The sequence below is a fragment of the Colossoma macropomum genome, unplaced genomic scaffold (genome assembly GCF_904425465.1).
Source record: "Colossoma macropomum unplaced genomic scaffold, Colossoma_macropomum, whole genome shotgun sequence".
NCBI classification, from domain to species: Eukaryota; Metazoa; Chordata; class Actinopteri; order Characiformes; family Serrasalmidae; genus Colossoma; species Colossoma macropomum.
Window position 1 is genome coordinate 41,640,344 of NW_023494795.1, and position 12,413 is coordinate 41,652,756.

Below are 12,413 nucleotides of genomic sequence, written 5' to 3' on the forward strand. Positions count from 1 at the left end.
ATTTTCACGTCTAACTGAGAATTTCTGACTGAGAAGGTTTTAGTCTGTAGAAGGTTTTTAGTCTCTGGGTATTTTAACTTTATAAGGACAATTCTGTATAGATATCGAGGTATGTAGCGTCAGTGTGTCTGTATGTTCATGAGATATGCACTCGCTGAGTCATGTAGGGGAACAAAATGTGGGGAAAAAGTCACCACTGCCATTGAATGGTGCACAGAAGATTCCATCTCAAAGGGGAATTCCACTGAACTTTCAAAATTTTACTATAATTCACACATTAAGCTGTAAACAAAGGTGATGGGAACAGATGTCCAACACATAAATATAGCCATTGGTTTTTATACGTAATGTTGATGATGGTAAATAGTGGAAAAGCCAGGGGAAAAAAATTCTTTGGGGACTATTTTGCCTTAGAACATTCTGGATGGATGTTTTAGGCCAAAACCTTGTCATAACTATAGGAAAACAATGTCTCAGACATCAGGCAGTGTACTCATAACCATTTCATGCAATTACTTTTTGTGAGGGAGCTTTTAGAGGTGGACGTCTGGTTCCTATCACCACCACTTTGAACAGTTCTGACTCTGTAAGGTTCTCTGTAAGTTTCTCTAGAACAGGGGCATTGCACACCAAACCCTGTTTACATCTTAATGATTTAATTATGCAGAGAAATTGTAAAATTTGATGAAATTCCCCTTTAAAACATAATGCAAATAAAAACACAGTGTACAAATATAATACAGATTAACTTAATTTTAAAGCCTGTGTATATCATAGTGCACATATGGAAAGCTGATATATGGCAGTATATGAATTTTAAATATATGAGCTATGTTGGCATATATGTGTTTCCTGTATACCCAACATATATTAGTCACATATGGACATATATATAAAAACTTACTTGAAATTGTCCATTTTCAAAGTGTCGGACATATATTTCAGCCAAATATCAACATATACAAACAAATGTGTATCACATATAAACATATAGCAATGTATGATAGAAAATATTCATATATGAATAACATACATTGCTCATATATGTTAGCGACCTGTTATATAATATAAGGTTTTTAGTTGTCCAAACATGCATAAAACTGTAAACATGTGGATATCAATGTAAAGACCTCAACAGATATGAAATACTTTTGATTTGTGTCATATTTCTTTAGAAAAGAATAGACATGCATCTTTTTTTCTTCCACATACTTCCTAATGAAGTGAAAGTTAGTATAAAACGCAATAGTCATTAAAACATATAAATAAATTATAATAAATAAATAAAATATTTTGTATAAGTAAATAAAAATATTGTTCATTGAAACATTTAAATAATTTAATATTTAAAAGCAAACAATTATAACAGTGGCGCCAGATATTACGTGTTCACTCACTGATCAGACATACATGTACGCTCCGGATACTAAGAATAAGCCACATATATTATGAAGTATATGCTTGGCCTTTATGATATATGTACACATAAGGCCATATATCAGATTTCCGTATGAGTGCACACAGAGATTTTTATTATAATGGTGTTATAGGGATGGGAATCTCTAGGCACCTCACGATTCGATTCGATTACGATTCAGAGGGCTGCGATGCGATTATAAAACGATTATCAATGCATCTCGATGCATCTTTTCTTTCTATACAGGATTTCTATTTTCTCACTGTGTGAGGACTTGGTAGTTTTAAAGCAATGATCCATAATGAATTTACTTCCAATATCTTTTATTAATAAATCAAATGGAAGTGATGTGGCAAGTGAACTGGAAGGCTCTCATTCACTGCCTTGGGAGCACGAGACGCTGCTGCCACTCATCTGCGATAAAATGCGCAGTTACGGTGAAAAAAGATCCAGTGTAGTGGGTGTCCCACGCAGCGCGTTACAGCCATCCTACCCGTTTTTAGTGATTTTATAACTTCGGTTTTGGTCTCGTTGTAGAGACGGGGGGGATCGCTGTGTCAGTAAAATATCTTCGAGACGGGTCGTGTGCAACATTGCGTGAAAGCCCTGTTTCGCAACGACTGAGAATTGGCGTGCAGACTGCAGGTCACATAGCAACGATGCGTTATTCGCATTTATAAGCAGTGCAGTTGGTTTCCTGGCAAGTTAAATCTGCAACGAGAGACTGTCAAACACTAAAAAGTTGCGAAGATGAAGTCGCTTCTCTTCTGAATTTTCTCGTTCCACCTTAAATGGTGCCGCATTTACATTCGGCACCTCAGTCAGAATTTAAGGTGGAACGGGAAAATTCGAACAAGAAGCTGGAGAATGAGAAGCGACTTCAGCCTCGTAAGACAGCCGAATGTTGAGAGACATTTTACAAGAAACTGCTCTAATTTTGAGGAAAAGTTTTCTGGCGGAAATGGGAGGAAAGCGGCTGTAGGCGAAGCTTAAAGCAGAGCAAAGGAGATCTGCGCTCTCATTTAGTTATATTGTTTAGTCTATACTAGCACATCAGCACATACTGAGACATACTGGACATTAAATGTTGTGGCTCCCAAGATGGTTTGATTTTTGTTGAAAGGACAAAATGTCTCTTCTTATCATTTGTGTTGTGACTCCTGATCTAACCTGGCTTTTAATGCAGAGGGAGCCGGTCAGATTTCTCGCTCATCCAGTTGTGTTTTTGTTGTGTGCCGTCACAGACTGTCCAGGCGCTGCACTTACCCACTTCCAAGTTCCGCCTTTTGCGTTCCGTCAACATTACGTTATAAATTAAATATCTAGAAAATCGATTCAGAATCGTTCACGTCCGCATCGCGATGCATCTAAGAATCGATTTTTTCCCGCACCCCTATTGTGTTAGTTAAGAAAAGACAGTGTTTCATATTATATTGAGTCTTATGTCATGTGTTCTCTAGCAGTATAACACTGGCTATCAAACAACATTAGTTGATGAGCAAGCCTGTTGACAGCTAGTGCTACCATTGGTTTTTTGCTATAAGCAATATGAAGTCTCTTAGCGCCTACGGATTTTTCTCATGGCATTTTTAACATCATTTTTGCCCTTTTTTTCAGATCGAAATGAATGATGTAAACACATAAGGCGTAGCAGTGTAGATGCAGCGTTGTAGGGATGGACGATATGACGATATTTTATTGTTATCATGATAAATTATGTCACAGTACATCGAAGCATATTATGGATATTGTCAGTACCTAAAGAACACTAACAAACTGTTTCATTACAAAAAGAGAATTATTAGGCCTCTTTAATTGGATTTAGTGCTGCAGAGTTTGTAATTTAGCTTTTTCCACCTTATGAAATCTCAGAAAAATGAAACATCATGATGCATATTGTGTATCGTGAAAATGTCTTGAAGTATCATGATATAAACTTTTTGCCATATCACCCACCCCTACTGAGTTGCTCAATGCTGCCTGGCTGCTGTAAGTCTCTACTAGGTCTAGCAGAGCGTCTGATCAGAATACCCCTCTAATAGTTCCTCTAACTATCACGGCTATTACCAAAATATGACTCACATAGTCCAAGCTGACTGTATTCTGGAAAAGGCATTGCTGAAGATGTGTAATTTCTGAATTCTTGTCATTTGCATCAAGCGACCGAGAAAACAGAGCTTCCACGCTTTTTACTTAAATTCACTGAAATTATTCATTCCGTCTGACGCAACTCCACAACTCAGTTATAAAAAAGGATTTTGAACTTGTGCGCATGCTTGTCGATGTTCAGCAGCAGATAAAGTATCTTAATCAGTAGCTCTATAACTTAGTTTTCTCTTAGTATGTGTACTTGTTTGTTCACTTGGTTGGGCTCCTTGAAAATGAGCATTCAGGCTTAAAGATGCCTGCTGCTACTGTTTTTAGCTATGCTAATGTGCTTCGGTCCATGTTCACAGTGAACCATACAATGGCAAAAACCATATAATCATGTCTATTAGAGATACTGAACACCTCCACACGCTTTGAGGTGAGTCTGTGCTGATTTAGGTAGTATAAGCTTCCATTACTTTTTAGCTACAATAGCTTTGTAGCTCCAGTGCTAAAGTTAAAGAAGCAAACTTCAGACGCCAAACATGCCTTGGCTGACTGACTACGTTTGGTGCAAGATGGGGAAACCCATTTAAATTTCATTTTTGGTTGAGCTGTAATTGTAGTGAACTAAACAACACTGCAAAAAGGGACAAATTATCTTAAATATACTCTTAAAAAGGGTTCTTTTATAAAGGCAGTGGTTCTATATACAAAGATATACACTTAAAGCACCATTTGCAGGCTTAAAAGTTTCTTTGCATGGTGAAATGTTCTTCAAACTGATTGAGAATGTGTTGTATATAATTCTATATAGCACCAAAAAGTATTTGTTGCTATATAGAACTATATACAATGTCATAACTATAGCAGAACCCTTTCTGATGCTATAAAGAACCATTTTCAGAAAGGTTCTATATAGAACCACATACAATCTGAAGAACCGTTTCCAAGATTATAACTTAAGTTGTCTTGTTTTAAATTATGTTAGTAAATCAAATAGTCTCACTGTGTTGGCAGATAATACTGCTTCATGCTTATTTCTTATAACAAGCAAAATTATCTGTTAATAAAGTGAGATAACATAATTTAAGCACTTAAAACAAGTAAAAATGTCTAAAAACATTAGATATTAGATATAGATAGATTAGATATATCAACTGAATTTAAAATAATTTCACTTGTCAAGAGACCATTTTTTGCAGTAAAGGTGTTGCAAAAAAAAACATCCCAGTCCAGTGTTCTGATGGTCTACAGCAGGGGTGGGGAACTCCCATCCTGGAGGGCTGGATTCCTGCAAAGTTTGGTGATTTTCCTGTGCAAACACAACTGACTCAACTCTGTATTTGATTACTGGGTTTGGTTGCTGTGTCAGAACAGGGAAATCAGCAAACTGTGCTGGACTCTGGCCTTCCAGAACTGGAGTTCCCCACCCCTGCTGTAGACCACCAGAACATTGGGATGCTTTCAGAATTTGTTATGTTAGCCCTGTACAGTTTCATAGCTTTGAAATAGTCAGTAAATAAAAATGAAGAATTGTTAGATGTTAAGTGTTAGAATTAGAGCTTTAACACCTGTTTACATACTGCAGCATTCACAGCTATTAAAGAAGACCCAGTTTCTGCACAAGTCATTGCAGAAATACAGTTCAAACATCACTGTGTGGAACTGGTGTATTAGTGTGTCCATCTACATTTTGGGTGAAACTGACCAATGGACACTCAGGAAATCACTATAGACTGAACAATCACACCGGAAACCCTTCATTCTTCATTCAGTCCACATTGGAGACTCATGTGAAATGGCGAGCAGAGAGTTTACAGCTGCTGAAGTTGCTGCAGCGGTTTTGGAAAGTAGTGATGAAGATAACAGAGCATTTTGATATGAAACATTTGAGTATCATGTTTTATGAAGAGCCTTTAAAGGAGAATTTAAGAAGATATGCAGAAATTGAGAAAATGCCCTCAGACCACAGAGGGTTAAAAGCTGTAGTTGGCCACAGCCACGCCATACACAAACAGAGATTCATCTGACAATTGACTCTAATTACAGGTTCACATTAGGAGGCGACATGTCGCTAATGTTGCCTCAAGTTTGTCTCTAGTGGGTGTGCTGGAGGCTGCTCTTGTTGTCGCGTGTGGGCTTCCGACAAAAAATGCAAAAATATGTACTCTCTCTCTCTTTCTCTCTCTCTCTCTCTCTCTCTCTCTCTCTATATATATATATATATAGCCATTTTGTTTAAACTATGAAATGTAGTTGTATATTTAGAAGTTTCTCTTCCATCTTTTGAGTGATACTATTGGGAATAAGAATAGAATGCCGAGAGGAACAAAAAGTTCAGACAGCAGAGGCTGGGGATCTCATGCTACAGTCCTCTGAACATGGTCTATAGATGATTAATTGAGAATATTCAGACATTTAATATTGCATCATGGTATGGAAACCTATCAGCCAATCAGAAAATAAACTGTCATGGGTTGTTAACCAGGCCAGTAAGATCATAGGAGATACACAACCACAACCTAAGGACATATTTTTTCAACATACAGAAAAAAGGCACATTTACAGTGATCTAACTCATCCTCTTCACCCAGCATTTCAGATCCTGCCATCAGGCTGAGTTTTGAATGTTCCTATGGCCAGGAAAAATGGTTAGTACATGTATCTGTCTATGGACCTGTGGTGTGTGTGTATATATATATATATATATATATATATATATATATATAGCATTATATTTCACTAAATTTTAATGTGTTTTGTGTTTATAATGTTCCTTATGCCAGGGCTAAAGAGAAATTTCCATTTTATGCAAATTCTATTCAAAATTGTATCCTATTCTATTCTATTCTTTTCTAGATGAGTCAAGGAAGGTAAGCAGAGGTGTATAAGATTTCAAAATGACTGAGAAAGCTGTAGAACATCAGGAATGAAGTTCTAACAAAATATTGAAGTTTTAACAGAATGTTCAGAATCCTTCATTTTTGAAAAGTGTTGAGGCAGATAACCTGATACAAATGTGTTAACAGACAATACAGTTTAGAATTTGCAGTCTATAATAACTTGGAACCCTTGAAATATTTAATGAAACATCTAAAAATCCCCCCCCCAACACGCACACATGCACACAAATGAATTTTCTTTAAACTTAAATGACATGGTTTCACATGGTTCATTTCATGACACACTCATAACTCATGTACACAGTACAACATGTAGTGAAACGCTTACACAACTCTCCATTGCCATGAAAAACAATGTACAATAGGAAATATTAAAAATATATAAAATATATAAAATATATAAGGATATAATAAAATACAATACAGAGGTATGTGCAATGTAAAGTGCAGATGAGCAGGAGGTAGTAGAGCTGAAAGGGGTTAATACATTTTATAAGTACTTATTGATAGAGAATATGTTGTATATGGGGTTCTACTGTTGTTATGATGTCAGGCTTGTAATGACAGCAGAACACTTTTTGGTCCTATATAAAACCCTTTTTCAAAAAGTTCTACATAAAACCATCAACAACATATTCTCCATCCATCTGGAGAACCATTTAACCATGAAATTGTTCTATATAGAACGTATGGTTTCTAAATGCAACTTTAGCGTTTACTAAAGAGTGCTTGAAGAACCATCTTTTTTTATGAGTGTAGCATATGCCTAGAGTACTGTACTTATTTTCTCTCATTGTTTGTGCTGTTATTTTGTATGTGGAAGATAATATTTTGATCTTTCCAGTGTTTTACTTATGCTCCGATGTAAAGTACTTTCAGATTTTGTAACTAAAATACATTTAAATAAATAAATTTGCTATTATTAATATCCAGATGATTGGCACCATGCTTTGACAGTTGAGCTGTCCTTTTAAGTGACATAATTAAGCAATAAAACACAAGAGTGAATAGCATCATTGCTGTGTTTGGGTTGCAGGTACAAGCTGAAGGTAATTCAGTGTTCTAGTGCTTTATACAGCAGAACTGCTAAATAAAGAACAAAGTAAAGCAAATAAGCTACAAATATTACATCAAATTTGCTTGAACCCCTTAAAATTCCAGGCATATTACATACTTAGACTTATTGTTCAGTAACTACAACTACTAACTACCAACTTTTATTCAGTAACTACAACTACTAACTACCAACTAACTACTAAGGGACTTCAATGCAAACAGGTTGAGCTTTTCTTAGATTATAGAAGTGTGTAATAAAACTTTGGGTCCACCAGTTATTCCTTCTGTCAAAAAAATAGTAGACTTTTGAATTACATACACAGCCTGTCGCAATATCAGGTTCAGCTCAGCTTTTTCAAAGTTATTGGTAATTATTAGTTGTTTCATCACAGCTGCCAACTGAAAATCTCACTTAGGATCAATGACAGGATTGGAATTTAATGAAGTCCTGCTTTAATACTCTTCTTCAGAATCTGACCAAATGAGCTGCAGCCCAAAGATCATCTTGTAGAAGTTTTTAATGTGTCCAGTTTCTGTTTTTTTATGTGCTAAAGCTACAGCTGTATGCAGATGTTTGGGTGCCCCTGTCCAGTTCCATGTGGTCTTGATTTTCTAACTGTAAAAAACACTTTGTCTACAGAAAACACACTTCTGCACATTTTAAAGCACTTTTACTGTTTTCTGAGTTTAACACATTTATGTTCTAGCCTTTATTCTTTTCTAATCCCAGATAGTAACAGGATAGAGGACCACTGTTGGCCCACTGATGGCAAGGCTAGTGGCCCACTGGCCTTTTGCTGAGTGTTTTCCGGGCAGCTCACCGGTGGTTAAGCAGACAAAATGTAATTTCTCTGTGCTCATTTCACACTCACAGTCCAATTTACTTATTTTTCTTTCATTTCTTTCTGTCTTTGTCCTCTGTAATTCTTTTTGTTCCTCTCAATTGTTTGTAATATTTGTCTTAGTTCATTTTCCAAAATAAAAGTCTGTGTTCATTCAAAATCTGTTTGAGGAGATTAAAAACTAGTTAGATCTTGTATGCAGCATAGTAATCTGGGTGGTCCGACAGTGGACCAGCAGTGGCACAAATGATACAGTTATGGTGAAAATAACTGTGCTGTTGTCACAAATACCAACACGCTTCTCAACCAATCACATTCAATATGTCATATTATCTAAACAAATAATAAACATGCAACACAAAAAGGACTGTGTCATTTTCCACATTGTACTTGAACAAAAAAAACATTGTTATTATACACATGGAGGGGGGCAAAGTGTATTAACCCAAGTTAATAAAAAAAAGGATCCTTCATATGACTAACGTCTCGGGTGCAGCTATATCTTTCGCATTATCGCAATAGGCCTCAGTAGAGAGGGATTTTCTCTGCGTGTAGTAACAAATGTTATTTCTGTGTATTTCTGAGTGACATTTTAGGAACGTGATCGATCACACCACTGCCACTGGACTTTTGCAGATGTCCTAAACTAGCCGGGTAAAATTGAGTCACGTTTAGTCTACACATCTTTACAAACAGTCACATCCCACTCTCTGATCTTTACGCTGTGGTCAGACAGAAGGCAGCGGGTCTAGTATACAGCCCACGCTGGACCAGATACAACAGTCACCCTCAAAACCAAACTCCCCAAAACTCCTTCTACTCAAAATAGAACTAAACCCACTGTGGCTTTCTTTGTCATAATGCTTTGATCGCTTACAGTAGTCTGAACAAGACAAAGACCACCCTTCATTTGTTCATTTACCTTGTTTCCCATTAAAACAGTCACTGAGTACAAGTTATGCATTTTTTCAGGAGATGTTTCTATAACTGTCTTATAACATTTCATCGATGTTCAAAGAAAAACAAGTATCTCTAAAACAGTAACTTCAGCCCTAAATGTTATATTAAATGTGCTTTAATATTGACTCTTCCTTCTGTCGAAAAAGTAGTACAGTTGTAAAATACAGACAGAGCCAAGAAACCCAAAAGAAGCCCAAAAGTTTGGGCAAAAGTGTAAATAAGTGAACACATCCTAGTTAATGAGAGGATAGTGTATGTCTTTCATTTAAATAGTAACATTACAAGAGAGAGCAAAAACATTCTTAACTTTCAATGTGTGCTAATGTAAAGATATTTTATTCCAAGCAGCATTTCTGTTGGTCAGTTTGTTATGAAATATTCACAATGTAAAGAGCAGCTGCACTCAAAAGAACTAAATTGCTGTTAGAATTTAATTCAACTGTTACACATTTCCATTCAGTCAAACAGAGTACAGTCAGCATGACTTTGTTACATCACTTTAAAATTAAATTGCTGATGGAACAAAATGATTCAGGGGAAATTATTTATGCTTAATTGGAAACTGTTTTTACTAACTGAAATGCACTTTCAAAAACTTTTGTCCATTTTACATGAACCAGTTACCTAAAGACAACAAAAGTAAAGCATTTAATGTCAACATATCCTCAGTTTGTAAGTTAAACAACCCTGTTGGTTTATGTTTTTGAGTGCAATGGCTCAAATCCCAAAAAGGTGGTTCGATCCCCTGAGCCGACAGTATGTGACTGAGGTGCCCTTGAGCAAGGCACCTAACCCCCAACTGCTCCCCAGGCGCTGTGAATAGGGCTGCCTACTGCTCTTGGCAAGTGTGCTCACTGCCCCCCCCCCACAGTGTGTGTCTTCATTAGTGTGTATGTGGTGTTTCACTGCATGGATGGGTTAGATTGCAGAGGTGAAATTTCCCCATTGTGGGACTAATAAGGGTCACTTAATCTTAAATGATGTAGAAAACTGAAAATCAAAAAGAGGAAATACTTGTTTTTTTTGGGCAGTAGTGATTTTTATTTATGTGCAACTGGCTGGAACATTTGAACCATCATATCAAATCAACTAAACCAATGTAAATATCAAAGCAACTTTTCTTTCATGAGGATTTCCCCTTTTATTTGCACTAAAAGGCTTTTAAAGTATGCGTGCTGGTATCGGGATATTAGCCGCAGCATTACTCAGTATCACATGGACTATAAGGTGTTATCCTCCTGCAGTCAAGTCCTAACTGGTTCTACGAAATCTAAATCTAGTCAAGGTTACATTCCTTTGATAACAGAGAACAGAAAAAAAACAGGACATTCTGAGAGAAATAATCATAGTATACACAGTACACAGATACACAGAATCTACACGTCTCACAGTCACTGAAAATAGTGATGTACTTCATTACTTTATTCAGATCTTTTCATGATTTTGAAGAAAATATGTTACATTAACACAACTGCTACCAAGGTAATGAACGTAAACTTCAACTCTTAGTGAAGGGTTGCCCATGGCAACGGGATATCTGATGTCACTAGTCAAGCAATTTTACTCCACAATAACTTTAATAACAATTTTTTTAACAATTAGCTTAGTTGGTTCAGACTCACTGCAGAGAATGGCGAATCCCAGAACCTAAATAGCAGCCAATAGTTCATGTAATCTAATATTTCTCATTATAAGAATGATACTGTTAGCGCTTAGAAGATTTTTCAACCTATTTCTAGACATTCTTCCTCATATAAGGTGATAATCCAGTTAAGTTACCTCACTGCACTGGCAGATAATCCTAACTATTATCCAAACACTATTTATCAATATAAGCAAAAGTGCAGTAAGATCATTCCAGTTATGTTAGAGAAAATAGGTTGAATAATCGTATAACATTCTTTCTGAACAGTTTCATAATAAGACATATTAGATTTATCATCTACACTGAGACTGATTTTCATTTAAAATATTTTTCAGTGCAATATTAACGAAAAGGGGTCCACTTATTCAATATTACAGATTTTTTAAGTTGGCTTTGTTGGCAATTTACTATTCTTTGTTTTATTACACTGTTTTTTGTATCCTTTTTATACAGCTTTCAAGTTAGAGAATCATTCACAACATAAATGTTGTGTATAAAACACTAAGTATATCAAATCCAAAGATCATTTTTTAAACATTATTTCACCCAAAATTGTTTGCTTTTGTTAGGGAGCTATCAGACCATTGGAATACTGTTTACAAGATTAATAGAAAAGTACTTTTTCCAGTTAGTTTGAAAGAATATGCTAAAGCTTTTGATACAGTGTTACTTTAATCAGACATAAAAGACACATCATGTTCTCCACTTTTTAGATTCTTTTATAAATATATATTTTTTAATATATCTAGCAAATCTGTACTTACACATATAGATTGACATCTTGTACATCTTATATCCATATCTTGAATAATCTGAAAGATTCTATATCAGTATTCTATCCTGTGTACCTGCATCTAATTTATTATCTAACTCAAACTAACTGCACATACGGAATGTGTACAACAGCACATTTATGGTTTTATTTCATAACTTATTACTGTACACCTGTACATTGGAATAGTGCAATACTCATGTATATTATGTATATGTGTATATTCAGAGTTGGTGTATATATATTTCTTTTTCTTCTTAGATATTTATATTTTTTTTGTATTTAAGTTCTATAAGGGGGCAGTCAAATGATCTCACTACACTGGCAGATATTTTTGCTTGTTTTGAGAAACATGATTGGATACAAAATCAATGAAAACATGTAAAAGACATCTAGAAATAAGTTAAATAATCTTATAATAAGCTTTCAACAATCTTAAAATCAGAAATATTAGATTTCTCAACTAGACAACAATTTCAGTTGGTAAAAGACAATTTTTTGCATTGTGCTGTTACCTATAAACGCTCATTCGAACTACATTGTACTACTTATAAACATATTTTGTAGGACAATTTGGTACATTCATGAGATGCTATTAACATTATTGTTGTATTGTCATTCTTGGCAAAATTTCATATACATCATTTTTAAAAGACTTGACATTTGTACACACTTAAAAAGGTGGTTCTTCAAGGGTTCCTTGGTAAAGGCAAAGGTTTTATTTAGA